Source organism: Phyllostomus hastatus, unplaced genomic scaffold, assembly GCF_019186645.2.
Source record: "Phyllostomus hastatus isolate PE091 unplaced genomic scaffold, TTU_PhHast_1.1 phas_contig_432, whole genome shotgun sequence".
In the NCBI taxonomy this organism is placed as follows: domain Eukaryota; kingdom Metazoa; phylum Chordata; class Mammalia; order Chiroptera; family Phyllostomidae; genus Phyllostomus; species Phyllostomus hastatus.
The window spans coordinates 13,770-29,262 of record NW_025333880.1 but is presented as its reverse complement, the minus strand read 5'-3'; the positions used below and the strand labels follow the sequence as shown (position 1 = coordinate 29,262).

At 40.4% G+C, this 15,493-nt stretch overlaps 1 pseudogene; it reads right to left on the bottom strand.

Annotated features, from left to right (window-relative positions):
• The window catches only part of LOC123822827, a 37,280-nt pseudogene extending 22,033 nt beyond the window's left edge, over positions 1-15,247 (bottom strand).
• Between the last annotated feature and the right edge of the window lie 246 nt (positions 15,248-15,493).

Sequence of the window (15,493 nt, the reverse complement as noted above, 5' to 3'; positions counted from 1 at the left end):
TTCAGACTGTGGTGGTCATTAGCCAATTTGCTTTGAGATCCATTATTCCAAGCCCTTTCCTTGCTCTACTCTGAATCACAGAACAGGTCTAGGTTAAATTATATTTCTCATTATGCTTTGCCAATTGGCTTCTGTTTAGGTTCAGGCAATAGAAAGTACTGGTGGAGACTGGAGGGGAGGATGAAAGGAAAAGCATCCTGCCACTAGGAAAGCATAGTGAACCATCACATACAACATTTTGAGTGACTTGGAAGGCTGCCAGTTTTGACTGAATTCAGAAAAGGAGTTTGCTCCTGGGTATAATTACTCTTCATCTCTAGATCTGTGAAAATAAAGAAACAAGTTATCTGCCTGTGACATACCCAAAATCCAGTGGTGAGACTGATGCAGGATTACAGCTATAGACATTCCAATTCGAAAAGGGGGGAAATGGAGGTAAAGCCCTGACTGGTGTGGCTCAGGGGAGCTGGGTGCTGTTCCGCTAACTGAAAGGTCAGGGGGTCTATTTTTGGTCAGAGCACGTGCCTGGGTTGCAGATCAGGTCCCCAGTTAGGGGTGTGCAAGAGACAATCAAATGATGTTTCTCTCCCTCTCTTTCTCCTTCCCTTCCCCCTCTCTAAAAATAAATAAATAAAATCTTTTAAAAATTAAAGTAAAAGGAGTCTCTGGTCCACAACAGTTTTGAAATACAGTTAGGTGAATGTTGGAAGTTCCATAATTAGGTTCTTTGACTTGGAAATAGAACTCCATTGCTCTTGGCTCTGCCCTCTGGGTTCTTGGCTCAGCACTGAGTCATGGAGTCATCCTTCCTTTTCCTGGAAGGCAGCATGTACTCAAAGATGAGTAGGTTTATCAGCCTGCTTCCTGCGAGTAAAACCGGAGGGTCTGACAGCCTTCTTTTGTTTTATATCTCTCTGTCCTTCCAATTTCAAGTTGGCATCATTTCTGCTAATAAATTTCTTAAGAACTTTATGTGTCTTCATATAGTTCAACTGGCTCCACTCCATTAAATAAAAACACACAATCCAACCACTTCCAGCCAAGATGGAGGTGTAGGTAGACACACTGCCTCCTCGCACAACCAAAATAAGGATAACTAAAATTTAGAAAAAGAAAACAACCAGTACTGAGAGAAAATTGAAATGTATGGAAGTTCGACAACCAAGGAGTTAATGTAGACATATTCATCCTGACCAGTAGGAGGGGCAGAGTTGGGCGGCCGGGCGGAGAGGAGTTGTGGCAAAAAACCCCTCCAGTGGTGGCTGGAGAACCCAGGGGGCAAGGTGGCAGCAGGTGGACCCAGCGAGGCAGTGGATTATGGAGGGGTGCGGCGTACAAGGTGGCTGGTGGACTCGGCAGTCCCACATTCACGCACCAATAAACTTGGTGAAACTGGGAAGCAAGACAGACTGTGCAACCCAGGGCCCCAGCGAAGGGAAATAAGACTCAAAACACTGATTGAAAACACCTGTGGTCATTGAGGTGCCGGAAGAGACTCCCAGCCTCACAGGAGAGTTCCCTGGAGAGACCCACAGGGTCCTAGAACTTACACAAAGCACCTACATGGGAATCAGCACCAGGAGGGCCCAGTTTGCTTGGGGAAAGCTGGGGAAGTGACTGAAATCCAGGAGAGGGTGCAGCAAGCGCCAGTGTTCCCTCTCGGACCCTCCTCCACATACAGTGTCATAACCGAATGATTGGGTTGCCCTGCTCTGGTGAACACCTAAGGCTCCGCCCCTCACTACATAACAGATGCGTCAAGAAAAAAAGTGGCCCAAACAAAAGAACAGATCAAAGCTCCAGAACAAATACAACTAAGCAATGAAGAGATAGCCAACCTATCAGATGCACAGTTCAAAGCACTGGTGATCAGGATGCTCACAGAATTGGTTGATTTTGGTCACAAATTAGATGAAGAAATGAAGGCTACACTAAGTGAAATAAAGGAAAATGTACAGGAAATCAATAGTGATGGGAAGAAAACTTGGACTGAAATCAATGAAGTGGACCAGAAGGAAGCAAGAAACAATCAAACAGAAAAGAATGAAGAAACAAGAATTCAAAAAAATGAGGAGAGGTTTTGGAACCTCCAGGACATCTTTAGATGGGCATCCAAATTTTATGGGTGCCCGAAGGAGAAGAGGAAGAGCAAATGGAAAAATTATTTGAACAAATAATAAAAGAGAACTTCCCCAATCTGGCAAAGGAAATAGACTTCCAGGAAGTTCAGGGAGCTCAGAGAATCCCAAAAAAGTTGGACTCAAGGAGGAACACAGCAAGGCACATCATAATTACATTGCCCAAGATTAAAATGAAGGAGAGAATCCTAGAAGCAGCAAGAGATAAGGAGGCAGTTACCTACAAAGAAGTTCCCATCAGGCTCTTAGATGATTTCTCAAAAGAGACCTTGCAAGCAAGAAGGGGCTGGAAAAAAATATTCCAAGCCATGAAAGGCAAGGACCTACATCCAAGATTGCTCTATCCAGCAAAGCTATCACATAGAATGGAAGGGCATATAAAGTACTTCTCAGATAAGGTCAAGTTAAAGGAATTCATCATCACCAAGCCCTTGCTGTATGAAATGTTAAAGGGACTTATCTAAGAAAAAGATGATGAAAAACATGTACAGTAAAATGACAGCAAACTCACAATTATTAACAACCACACCTAAAACAAACAAAACAAAACAAAAACAAAAACAAACTAAGCAAACAGCTAGAACAGAAACAGAATCACAGAAATGGAGATCAAATGGAGGGTTATCAACAGGGGAATGGGAAGAGTAGAGAGGGGGGAAAAGTACAGAGAATAAGTAGCATAGATGGTAGGCAGAAAATAGACAGGAGGAGGGTAAGAATAGTATGGGAAATGTAGAAGCTAAAGAACTTAAAGAACTTTATTTCATAGACATGAAATAAAGGGGGGGAATGTGGGTGGGAGGGGGTGTGCAGGGTGGAGGGGAGTGAAGGGGGGAAAATGGGACAACTGTAATAGCATAATCAGTAAAATATTTTTAAAAAAATTACAACACACAATCCACAGATTGTTTTGAAATAATCCAGTCTATATCTTTGGCTCCTGCTGAGAACCTAAAGCTGAGGAAAACACTTTTAAATTTCTTAGAGGGCCAATGGTTTGGTTGAGAGTATTTGAGGCACATCCTTAATCTCTTGAAATGTCCCTTTGTCTAAATAACTAAGCTGCCTGACCTTTGAATCAGTTTTGAATTTTTACAAGAGGTAATGTAGTTAACTCCCTGGACACTTTCTTTAGAGCAGGATTCCTGACAGTGCTTAGAAGCCATCTCCTAGTGTAAGTATTTTTATACTACCTGGGGAAGATGATTTTCAAAACCATAAAGTCCTGATCCCTTTTTTCTTAACAGTTCTTTCCTTAAATTGTCTCTCTTTTCTTTCATTTCACTATAAGTAGCCAAAATAAACCAGTTATCACCTTCAGCACTTCACTTGGAAATCCCCTTACCTAAATAACCAAGTTCATTACTTAAAAGTTCTGCTTTCAATAGAACTGCAGAAGACGTCACTAAGTTTCTGACAGTACATAACAAGAATTGCCTTTCTTCTAGTCCCCAACGAACATGTTCTCCCCTTTCTTTTTGAGTCTTCCATAGCGGTGTCCTCAGTGTCCATCATCCTATTGATGATCTGGGCACGGTGATTTAGGCCTCCTCCATCACACACTTCACCTTCTTCCTGCCCCACTGACTGCTCCGTTCCATAACCGCAGACACACATTTTAGGTGTTTGTTATAATAGCACCCCACTTCTAGGTACCAAAACCTACATTAGTTTTCTATTTCTGTGTAACAAATCCCATAACCATAGCAGCATAAAACAACACACACACTTATTACCTCTGTTTCTGTGGGTAAAGAGTCTGGGCACAGCTTAGTTGGGGTTTCCACTTTTGGGCTTCCCCAGGCTACATTAAATGTGCTGGCTGGACTGTGCTCCCATCTGGAGTCTTGACTGAAAGAAGAATCTGCTTCCAGGCTCTTTCAGGTTGTGGGCACAATTAATTTCCTTGAAGTTACGCAGCTGAGAGCTTCAGAGATTTTTGCTGGCTGTCAGCCAGATGCTGTCCTCAGCTTCTAGAGGCCATCTGAGTTCCTTGCCCCATGTCTCTCCATAAGCAGTTCACAATACAGTGGCTAGCTTCTTCAAAGCCAGCAGGAAAGTGAAACAGAACAATTCCACCAGCAGGATGGACTTTTAGGTGATGTCACATAATGATGGGAGTAATGGATCCCACCCCATCAGGCATATAATGTAATGTAATTATGGTAGTAACATCCCATTACTTTTGCTATATTCTGTCGGTTGGAAACAATTCACAGGCTCTACCTACATTCAGGGGTAGAAGCTTAAAGAAGAGCATTAATACCAGGAGGCAGAGATCATTGGGAGTTATCTTAGGGTCTATCTGCCACACCCAGCAATGGGGGATGGAAACAAGTGGATAAATACTCCCTGCTTCTTCACTCAGGCAGACAATTCTAGATGAATTCTAAACAACTAATCAAAGATCTAGAAAACCAAGGCATGGAAGCCTAGAGCAACACCTAGATTGATAATGCACATTTGGTAATGCACTAGATTGAATGGCTTTTCTTCCATCCATGTTTTAGTTTCCCAGTTCTCCACTCTTGTTCACTAGGATCCCCTCCCAAAGTCAACTACCTGCACACAAGTTATTGTCTCAGACTCTAATTTCTTGTGGAATTCAGATTAAGATAGTAGGAGTGAATAAACCTGCATAAATGGTATGCTACAAAATAGGAGGGATGGTAAACAGAAAGTTCCCCCCACAAAATGACACCCCCAACCCCATTTCCCATATAAATTCTCTAGACTATTTTTAATGAAGCACACAAAAGCATTCCAAGATACAGTATCTTAACTCTCTCATCCAGAAAGCCAGAACTTTCACTGGACACTAGATTGGACTAGGCTGGCAAGTGGAGCTCACTTAGTTTCTGTTGCAGAGGGAGAACTTTATAAAATATCAATCTGGCAGAACTTGAAAGCTCAAAAGAAGGCAACAGAAATATTTAAACATAAAGGAAAAAACCATTAAGGAACATTTATCACAAAACAGCAGTTCCTTCCATTATCTCTGCCTTCATGTGACCTCAAGTAGTGACTACCATTTACTCTACTCTGGTGGAGTAACTGTCTTTCACTCTGCTTTGGCCAAGGCATTTGTCAAATCATAAAGCTGAAATGACAGTCAGGTCGTATGTTTGGGGGTGGGGTAGGGATGGAAACACAAAGTAAGGAAAACCTGACAATTGGGAAAAGAGTTACGAGGAAAACCATGTGTGGCTAGGAAGGAGAACTAATGGGTGCTTAGGAAAAGGACTTGAGTCAGAGTTATCTGCACAGTGAATCATTTTAATCCTTGTGTACAACTTCTAAAAGGATTGCCTTAAGATTAAGCTGGCTACATGGTCAGAGTCATCATTTCCTTTTTTTGACATTACACAGGTACTCTTTGAAATGTCTAAAGATAGGCGGCTATCATTTGGTTGAGTGTATTTTATATACAGACCCAGCACTGAGCTAATTGCTTTGCATACAATTTCACAACATCATTATGAGGATAGATGCTATTATTATCCTTTCCCCTAAGTATGAGGAAACTGTTAACTCCAGTTAGGATGTTGAGTAACTTGCTCAAGGTCACACAGCCAGTAAATGACAGAGCCAAGACTAAGTTCATGGCTGCTGACTCTAAAGTTAAGGTCTTTAAATATAGTATCACATTGCTGCCTCAGGCTTCAAGACAAGAAATCTCAAAAAATGTTTTTTATTTTTTATTATTTTCATTTTAAATTTTATTTTAATCATTGTTCAAGTACAGTTTTCTGTCTTTTACTCCCATCCCAGTCCACCCACTCATCCCTCCCCACCTCCCTCCCATTTCTACCCACCTAGTTTTTGTCCATGTGTCCTTTATACTTGTTCCTGTAAACCCTTCCCCTTTCCCCCTAAAGTTCCCCTGAAATGTTTTTTTATTTAATTTTTTATAATTTTATTTTAATCATTGTTCAAGTACAGTTTTCTGTCTTTTACTCCCATCCCAGCCCACCCACCCATCCCTCCCCACCTCCCTCCCATTTCCACCCCCCTCAGTTTTTGTCCATGTGTCCTTTATACTTGTTCTTGTAAACCCTTCCCCTGAAATTCCCCTGAAATGTTTTTTAATATTTAAAAAGAATTTAAGTCTTTCCATATCTCAGTCTCTTAAACTAGTTAGCTTAAAATTTATGTTCTTCTCTGTAAATGCAAACTAATTTATAGTGACAGAAAGCACAGTGGCTACTTGAGGATAGGAAAGGGTAGGGAGGAAGTGGGGGACAGGATGAAGGAGGAAGAACATGGCACACAAAAACATTAGGGAAAGATAAATATTTTTATGGTCTCGATTGCAGTGGTAGTTTCACCATTGTGTATATATGTCAAAACTTATCAAATTATCTTTTACATATGTGCAGTTTATTGAATATCAATTATACTGAATACTAGAGATGAGGCTATAGTTATCAACAAGTGAAAGTGTCTTGTCCAAGATTAGCCAGAGAGGTGGCAGCAAAGACAGAATAAAAATATAATTCTAAAGATTTTTAAACATAATTTTTCCCTTCAATTTTATAAATTATTCCCATGTGGTTTCAAAAGGATTCAAAGAGACATAAAATATCACAAAGGACTGTGTTTAAGAACACTTCTGGGTTAACGTATGTCAATTGAGCACTGGAAATCCATTGTGAATCCTCTGATAAAAAAGTTCAATTCATCTTTTTAGAAGTTTGTCATCATATGGAATCTGAGAACTGTGTGTTTTTAGGAATTCTAAGATTGTGTAACCAGTAGGGGGCAACTAAATACTTTAGAAATAGCATCTTGTACAGAACATATTAAAATTGAAGACTTGGCATTCCCAGTTGTGTAGAAGAATTGAATACTTTCTAAAATGGTCATTAATGCCCAGCCACACATTTCACAACATTGAATTTGTGAAGACAATTAGAACACTGTCCTAAGTAGACATTTTATAAAACCACAGTCTAAGGCATATATGTGGCAGATTATTTTGGTTGTTTTTTCAGTCTATAAGGCTCTCTGTAAAATTCTATGATTTTGTAACCAATGATTTTTTTGGAAGACTTTTCATATTATAGAAAATATAACAAACATTGACTTATTTCTTTGGGCTATTCTAGGATTCTGCAATTTCACTCGACATTCTAAGATCAAAGTAAATAGGGATTACGCAGGATCTTGTTATTAACCTAAAATTTCATAAAGTATCATTTACTAATCTTCTTTTATGGAGACTTTTAGAGACTTTTATAGAGACTAATTTTAAGGTTGTTGGATTAGTCATGGTTCTCCAGAAAGAAAAAAACCCCCTAGATATATATATAAATTCTTTCCTTTTACTTCAACCTCAAAATGGAGCCAATATCAAAACTTATTCTTTCTCCAAAACATAGCTCCAGTCTAGTTTAGGCCACATTTAGCTCTTGTCTGGACTTTAGCCCTAATATGTGGTCTCTCTGCTTCCCCCTTTACCCTCTTCAAGCCCTTAAGGAGAAGCTACAGTGATCTTTGTTTTTGTTTTTTTTTTTTTTGAAGATTTTTATTTATTTATTTTTAGAGAGGGAAGGGAGGGAGATAGAGAGAGAGAGAAACATCAATGTGCGATTGCTGGGGGTCATGGCCTGCAACCCAGACATGTATCCTGACTGGGAATCAAACCTGCACTACTTTGGTTCTCACCCCGCGCTCAATCCACGGAGCTACGCCAGCCAGGGCTACAGTGATCTTTTTAAAAAGCAAATTTTGTCAGGTTACTTACCTGTTGAACACAACCCAGTGTGCAGTGCACTCTGAATATAATTAAAACTCTAACCATGCCATGTAGACTCCTATAGGATCTGGTCTGTATTAACTGCTTAAATTTAATTGCCAGCCAAGCCTGTTTTACTCAGTATAGCATATGTTCAGTTCCTAGCATAATTTGATTCTCAAAAGTCACTCAATAACTATTGAAAATTAATGGATAGAGATGATGACTTAAATTTTAGATATTCAATGTATTTGTGATGAAACATCAAACTGGACACTACAATAATTAGTGAGTAAATGTATGGTCCTGTCGCTTAGGAGAAAAGACTAGGCTAGAGATACAGCTGGTAGATTAAAAAGAACACAAGATTCATTTTCCCCTTCTTTTTCTAGGAAGATATACAGAGTAGGAAGAGAAAGGGGCTGAGTATGAAATTTGGAGCAAAAAGAAATAAAGAAAGATAAACTTGCAAAGGAGACTGAGGAGCAGTCAGAAAGGTAAGAGGAAAGCTGAGAGAGTATGATGACAAAAAAAAGAGCTTAAATAAAAAGAGAATTTCTGCCCAAAAGCAAGCAAGAAGCATACCAATAAGTTGCCAGTTGGTGACAACTGCTAAACTGTAAAGGCTATGTGGATCTAGCTCTAACGTAGCTCTTACTGGCCATGGTTAAGATGCAGAGGCAATGTAAGTCAGATGGCAAAATGAATCAGAAGGCAAAATAAGTCAGAAGGCTTTGCAGAAGTAACGAGCTTGGCTGGTGCTCTGGCAGCTCCCCATGCTGAAATGCACAGGCTTGTGCTGAAAATGCTTCAGAAGCTATATGTAGGTTCAGTAGAAAAAAGTGATTTTTTTTCAAAATCACCCTTTGTTATTACAAACATAGTAGTTTTCTATAGGCTTGTAGTTTTCTTTCTTTTTTGTCTCTTGATCTGGTTTTGGGATTAGGATGATGCTGGCATAGACAAAATAGTTTTCGAGTCCTTTTTTTTTGTTGATTTTTTCTTCGAATAGTCTGAGATGGATAAAGTTTGGCTCTTCCTTAAATGTTTTGTAAAATTCTCCTTTGAAACCATCTAGTCTAGGGCTTTTGTGTGCTGGGAGTTTTTGATTACTACTTCAGTTTCACCAGCTCTTATCTCTTGGTTCAGGTTTTGTGCTTCTTCTTCATTCCATTTTGTAAGATTATATTTTTCTACAAATTTGTCCATTTAACCAACTTACAACATACACAAAAATAAACTCAAGAGATGGAAAAAATACTTAAATATAAGTCATGACACCATAAAATTCCTAGAGGAGAACATGGACTGGAAAATCTCAGATATTCGACACAGTAATATTTTCAGTATTTTGTACCCAAAGCAAGGGCCATAAAGGAAAGAAGAAACAAATGGGACCTCATAAAAGTAAAAATCATCTTCATAGCTAAAGAAAACATCACCAAAATAAAAAGGAAACAAACTGTATAGCAAAATTTTTTTCAGTGATACCTTGGACAAGGGTTTAAGCTCCAAAATGTATAAGAACTCATGACTCCACTTCAGGAAGACAAACAATCCAATTTAAAAAAAATGGGCTAGGGACCTGAATAGACACTTTCTGAAGGAGGACATACAGAGGGTCCAGAGATATATGAAAGGGTGCTCAGCATCACTAGCCATTAGAGAGATGCAAATTAAAACCACAATGAGATACCACTTCACACCAGTCAGAGTGGCCATCATAAACAAAGCAACAAACAACAAGTGTTGGTGAGATTGTGGAGAAAAGGGAACCCTAGTGCACACTTGGGAATGCAGACTGGTACAGTCACTGAGAAAAAACAGTATGAAATTTCCTGAAAAAGTAAAAATCGAACTGCCTTTCTATCTGACAATTCCACTCCTGGGATTATACCCTAAAAATCCTGAAAAAAATAAAACCAATTCAAAAGAACCCATACACCCCAATGTTTACACAATTTACAATAGTCAAGTGTTAGAAGCAACCTAGGTGCCCATCAATAAATGAGTGGGTCAAAAAATTATGGCACATTTACACAATAAAATACTATGCAGCAGAAAGAAAGAAGGAGCTCCTACTCTGCATGACAGCATGAATGGAACTGGAGAGCATTGGGCTAAGTTTTAAAACCTGTGATACAGTGAAGCCGCAACAAGTGAACCATGATATAGTGAGGGATGACTGTATACTTCACTGGTGAGTACCCATATAGAATTTTATATGTTGTTAAAATTACATAGGTATCAGAGTGTAGAAAGTGTTTAAGAGCATATGAAGTGTTTATAAGAGCGTGGAAAGGGTTTGTAAAGCCTTCAAATATATATACATAATAAAATAAATATAATGCTGCTACTTCATGGATTTTCACCTATCGCGGGGGTCTCTGTAACATAACTCCCACAAAAGGTGAGGGATCACCGTAAGCCAAGCAGTGAGGGACACATACCATATGATATCACCTTTATGTTGAAACGAATCAACAAAACAAACAAGCAAGAAAAATATTACCAGAGACATTGGAATAAAGAATAATCTGACAGTAACTAGACAGGGGGTGGGAGGTAGATAATGAGGGGAAAAGGTGGCAGGGCCCTTCTGCAACATGTTAAAGGACCCATGCACAAAGCCAAAGTGGGGATAAGATTGAGGGTTAGACGTGTGTGTGGGTCATTTGAGGGAGAGTGGTGGGAGGAAAATGGAGACAACTTTACATGAACAACAATTTTAAAAATGCACTTTCTGAGTATGCCACCTCTTCTGTATGCCTGATTTGTCTATTTTCTTGGCTTTCTTTGGATTGAGCTATTTTTTCAAATCTTTCTATTTTCTCCTTCTATAATTTTAGTAGCTATACATTCTTTTATACTTCCTATAGTGGTAACTTTAGACTCTAAAGAAAGCACAACATACATTATGCTATTTCTTTATTATTTTCTGGCATCTCTTGTTGCAGTAGAGGAATTGGTTGCCAGGTAGATTGTTATTCCTGTGTAGGTCATTTGTATTTTATTGTAGTATCTCTAGAAGTTTTATTTTTATCTTTAATATCCTGCAGTTTTACTAAAGCATCATTTCATCTTTATCCTGGTGAGTACTTATGATACACTTTCCATATGAGGATTCTTGTCTTTTTCTGAATTCTGGAAATTCTCAATCATCTTTATTACCTTTTCTCCATTCTTCTAGAACTTTTCTCAGTCTATTGACATGTCTATGAATTGTTCTTTTATTAACAATTATTTTATTTTTCTGCATGGCATACTAGGTGAATTCCTCAGAACTACTTTCTAATTTATTAATTCTCTCTTTAAGTGTGTTCAGTCTTGACTATATCTTATTTGTTGAGATTTGAAAATTTAATGCCTATATTTTAAATGTCCAAGTTTTCCAATTGGTTCTTGTTCATATCTTTCTATAAATTCTTGTTTCATTCTCTTTGGTTTAAGTTTGGAGTTGAAAGTACTCAGTTTTTATACTCCTGCTGACAACTCCCTGCCCCCAACTCTCCATCCAACCATGGGAAGCACTTATTCTCTCAACAGAAAGGATGTGATTCAGAGGAAAGGATATGATTCAGAGGAAAGGATGAGATCCTAAAAGTTCATACCTAATACCTAAAAGTTGACAGCACATGTCTCATGTCTTAGGAATCTCATGTTAATTTTTATTATACTAATTTTGCATATGAAGAAATAGACACTCCAGAAGTTACATGAATGGGCAAAGGATATATTGCTAGTGAGAGTCAAAGAAATACTCAGAGCCAAACTTGTCTCTTCTGTTTTTTCACTATTTTGTGCATGTTTTCATCATTCCATGTTACCCAGTTTTGACTAAATACATTCCCATCTCCCAAAAGAGAGAAACAGCTTCCCCCTGCTCACTCCCTTTATTCCTTACAGAGATGGCAGGCAGTTCCCTCAAAGACTGTCAAGCAGAGGTCAAAAAAGTATACTGCAAGCACAAACATCAGGGCATTGATGCAAGCAGTCCAACGTGCTGGTTATAGGGAACTTATCTATGTGGCATGGTGAATGTAGATCAGCCCCAGATTCAGAAAACCAGTGGAAAGTGAGCTGGCACACAGGAACCAAGCAGATGGATTGGTTTTCCCATGGGGAAATCAGGCCTGCACTGTATCTAGGCTGCTTTGAGGATTGCTTTTTGATAAAACTCCCTCAACCTGAATTGAGGCAGCAAATGCTTGCTGCATATTTTAATGTAACTGCCTAAAATCTGTGCTCAACTTCTCAAGTATGGAGTATAACCAGTTCAACCACTTTTACCCCTGATTGCAAACATCGCTTCTTTGAAGTAATTAGCAACATTCCTTCCTTTGTTATCTGTAAAAGGTAACCACCTAAAGCAAACCTGTGCATAGTAAATGAGGACTATCCTTGATGTAATGTGTGAGAAAAACAATAAAAGTGAGTCCAGGGAGAGGTTGAGGCCCTCTCTCTCACTTAGAGAGTGGCCATGCCATCGCATTTGCTCCATGGGACTTCCACAGTGCATATGAATTTGCTCATCGCAGCTATAACACATGGACTATGTGGGCAGGAGTTCCTATCAAATGATAAGGTAAGGATATGTCAAACATCTTCCTAGCTCCAGCCAAGGTAGAACCACCTCCATGGAGGTAGCTGGTTGGGTGTATAAACATTGTGTCGGGAGAGTGACAAGAATTTTCAGTCAGCAGAGCACTACAGCTCCAGGTCAAGTTCCCAGGTCCTTAGTTTGACCCATATCTTCTCCCCCTGCCTCAACCCTGGGTCCAGCTTAAGTCCTCACTCTAGATTCACTCATCCTCCTTTCTCTACCAGGATCATTATTCTCTTTTTTAAAAATCTCCATCCTTCCACCTTCCTTTCTTATTGAGTCCCTCTCTCCTATAGTTCCTGGAAGAAGAAATATTTTACATACTCCTGTTACTGGTTATCAAGATCATCCATGGGCATCTAGAATATGAAATATGTTTGGAGTTGGTAGATGTCATCATCAACTACCTGAGTACAATGGTGAGGAGCCCATGACTCTGGGTTGGACTATGTATGGAGGAAGAAAGGATCAAAGGTCTAAACCCAGAAGTTCCTTTCTGGTGAACTAAGTGGCATATGAGAAATAAGTACGTAAAGTCTCTAAACAATTTACTAGAGCATATATCTGATATCACAAATGTGTCTCAAGGCCTATGACATAAAAGATAAAGTAATGAAGTAAAGGGGTATGGTGGGAGAAATGGGATCAAAGGCACAGAGGGATTTAGGCTTTTGGCTCTGAAGCCTGACCTTGCTCTCCCACTGTGTCCTAAACCTGCTCCTGGAATATCTCAGGCAGTCACCCTTGTTACTGCAATTCAACCAATTGTCTCAGTGTATTTACTAAGCTACTTCATTCCATCCACTTGTCAGCTAGCCCAACTTTGGACTGAACATTCATAACCTCTACCTATTCATCTATCCACATACTTTTGTACTTAATTTTCCTGACACCGGGTAAATCTGCTTTCTCATTTTCTTGGTTAACTGCCTACATACAAGGTGTCTTCTAGTTTCTCTGCCTTCCTTGGCATGCGTGTTTTCTGATCAAGACCCCTGACTTAACTTATCAGGGACTTTTCAAAGTTGCTTCCACCATCTAACCACGTTTCTGGCGGTTCACTTTCAGCTGCAGGGAAAACTCTGTGCCCTGGATATGCCAATTCCCATTCCTACCCCAACACACAAGCCAGAGGCTCTGTGGAGATTTTCCCTTTGCCCTCCACCACGGGGAAGTTGTACATTCAAAGAAGTGGTGCAGTTAGGTGAGTTAGTTTCTACCTTCTAGGTAGAGAGTCACTTATCAACCAAGGATGATTTTCATAAGCTGAGGGACTCATATTGGATATTAACTGTGGAACAGACGCCAGAAGGAAAATTAGAGAAGTTGTGCACTATTGCCTTAAGGGCCTTTGGTTCAAGTGCCCACAAATGGTCTTCAGCAAGCTTTGAGAGAGAAAGTGTGATCCTCCTCTGCCCCCAAGGAGCCTCCTGATTGCTATGGGGGAGCTTGGCTTTTCCCGAGGTATTGCTCATTGTGGTGAAAGAGTTACTCTGAGAAGAAGAGATCAGGGGGAACAGGTGGTCAGGGTTCTGGATGTATAGCTTTAGAGTATAGCTTTAACCTCCAGGCATGTGTGTACGTGTAGAGGGGCAGAGGGCAAACTGAGATCCCTGTAGGGTTGATGGGAACTCAGAAGGGAGTTCCTGGAGACTAGGAATGGCACAGGAGGGCATATTAGGACATGGTAGACTGTGGTGCTGGAGATTAGACTTGGAACAATGATGGGGGTAGAAGGCTAAATAAAAAGCCCCCATTCGAGACTGGTGGGTAGGGGCAAAAGAGAAGTGAGGGGTGCTTTTCTTGGGGGTTCCTGAAGTTTTGAATTTTATTAGAGGTTTGAGAGGTTATAGTGTAGTAGTATGAGACAGAGAATCACCATACAATCTCCAACTGATGGCTGTTGGTGACAGCAGTGGCTCTCTTACACATTCCACTCACGTCCCTCAGTCACAAAGTGTGAAAAAAAAATCAACTTTCCAGGCAAATGACACTACATGTCCTTTCTTTACCACTTGGAGTTGCATCCAGAGAGAGGTTGGGGGTAGTCAGCTGGCCTTCCGAGAATTAGGTTCAAAATGACAAGGTTTATGGGTTGGGCTGCGTAGCAAGCTTAGAGGACACAGTGACAGAAGCTGGGAATGTGTCTCTCAACCTAACCAGGCCAAATGGTCTCACTTCAGAACAGTGAACAGAGCTTCAGGCAGCACAGGTCTTTGTTTTCTCAAGGGTCCTTGGAAGGGAGTGTGCCTGTGTAGGGTGTGTCACTACCTTGCATGTGTATGCTGTGCTAACATCCATCATTGACCTTTATTTCCCCAGCAGCTCTGTGAGGTGGTCATGTTAGGAGCTGTAGTCCTATTTAGCAGCTGAGGAAGCGGAAATGAGGATAAATTCAGCAACTTCTTCCGGGTTGTCCAGACTCTCTGGAGGCAGAGCTAGGATCAAAATCCAAGCCTCCTGGCCAGTCATCAATAAGATTTTCTACAGTAAGTCTGGGAGTCTCCTCTCCCTGGGAAAGGAACTTTTTTTTTTTTATACTCTCCCTCCCAGGTACAACTCTCTTAATCGGGTGTATATGGCAACGTATCGTGTTACTTCTGAGGATGGCCCAGGAGGAGAACGACACGTTGGCGACGTGTCATGGTGAGGATCAGGAGGGTCCGGGGAAGGCTTTGCTGGAATCAGGGAGGGAGGAGACAAAGACAAGGTCAGGATGGTCTGGGGCCCTCTGCATGTGGATCCCAGAAGGCTATGGAAGGGACTCATGATGGCTGAGAGCAGCCCTGGTACAAGTAGATGCTCTCTTTCACATGACCTTTCTTGACCTGAGAAAGGTCAAGAAAGACCGGAGAGGGGCAAGCTTCTTAGAGATGCTGTTGGTGTGGACAGGCTACTCTCTCACTCTCCCTGTCCATGCTGGGTGGACTAAATATGCTCTGAAAAGAAAGGTAGTTGTGGAGGTGGTGGATGGGTTGGTCTTTCTCAGCACAGCACCCCCAAAGCCCTGTTAGG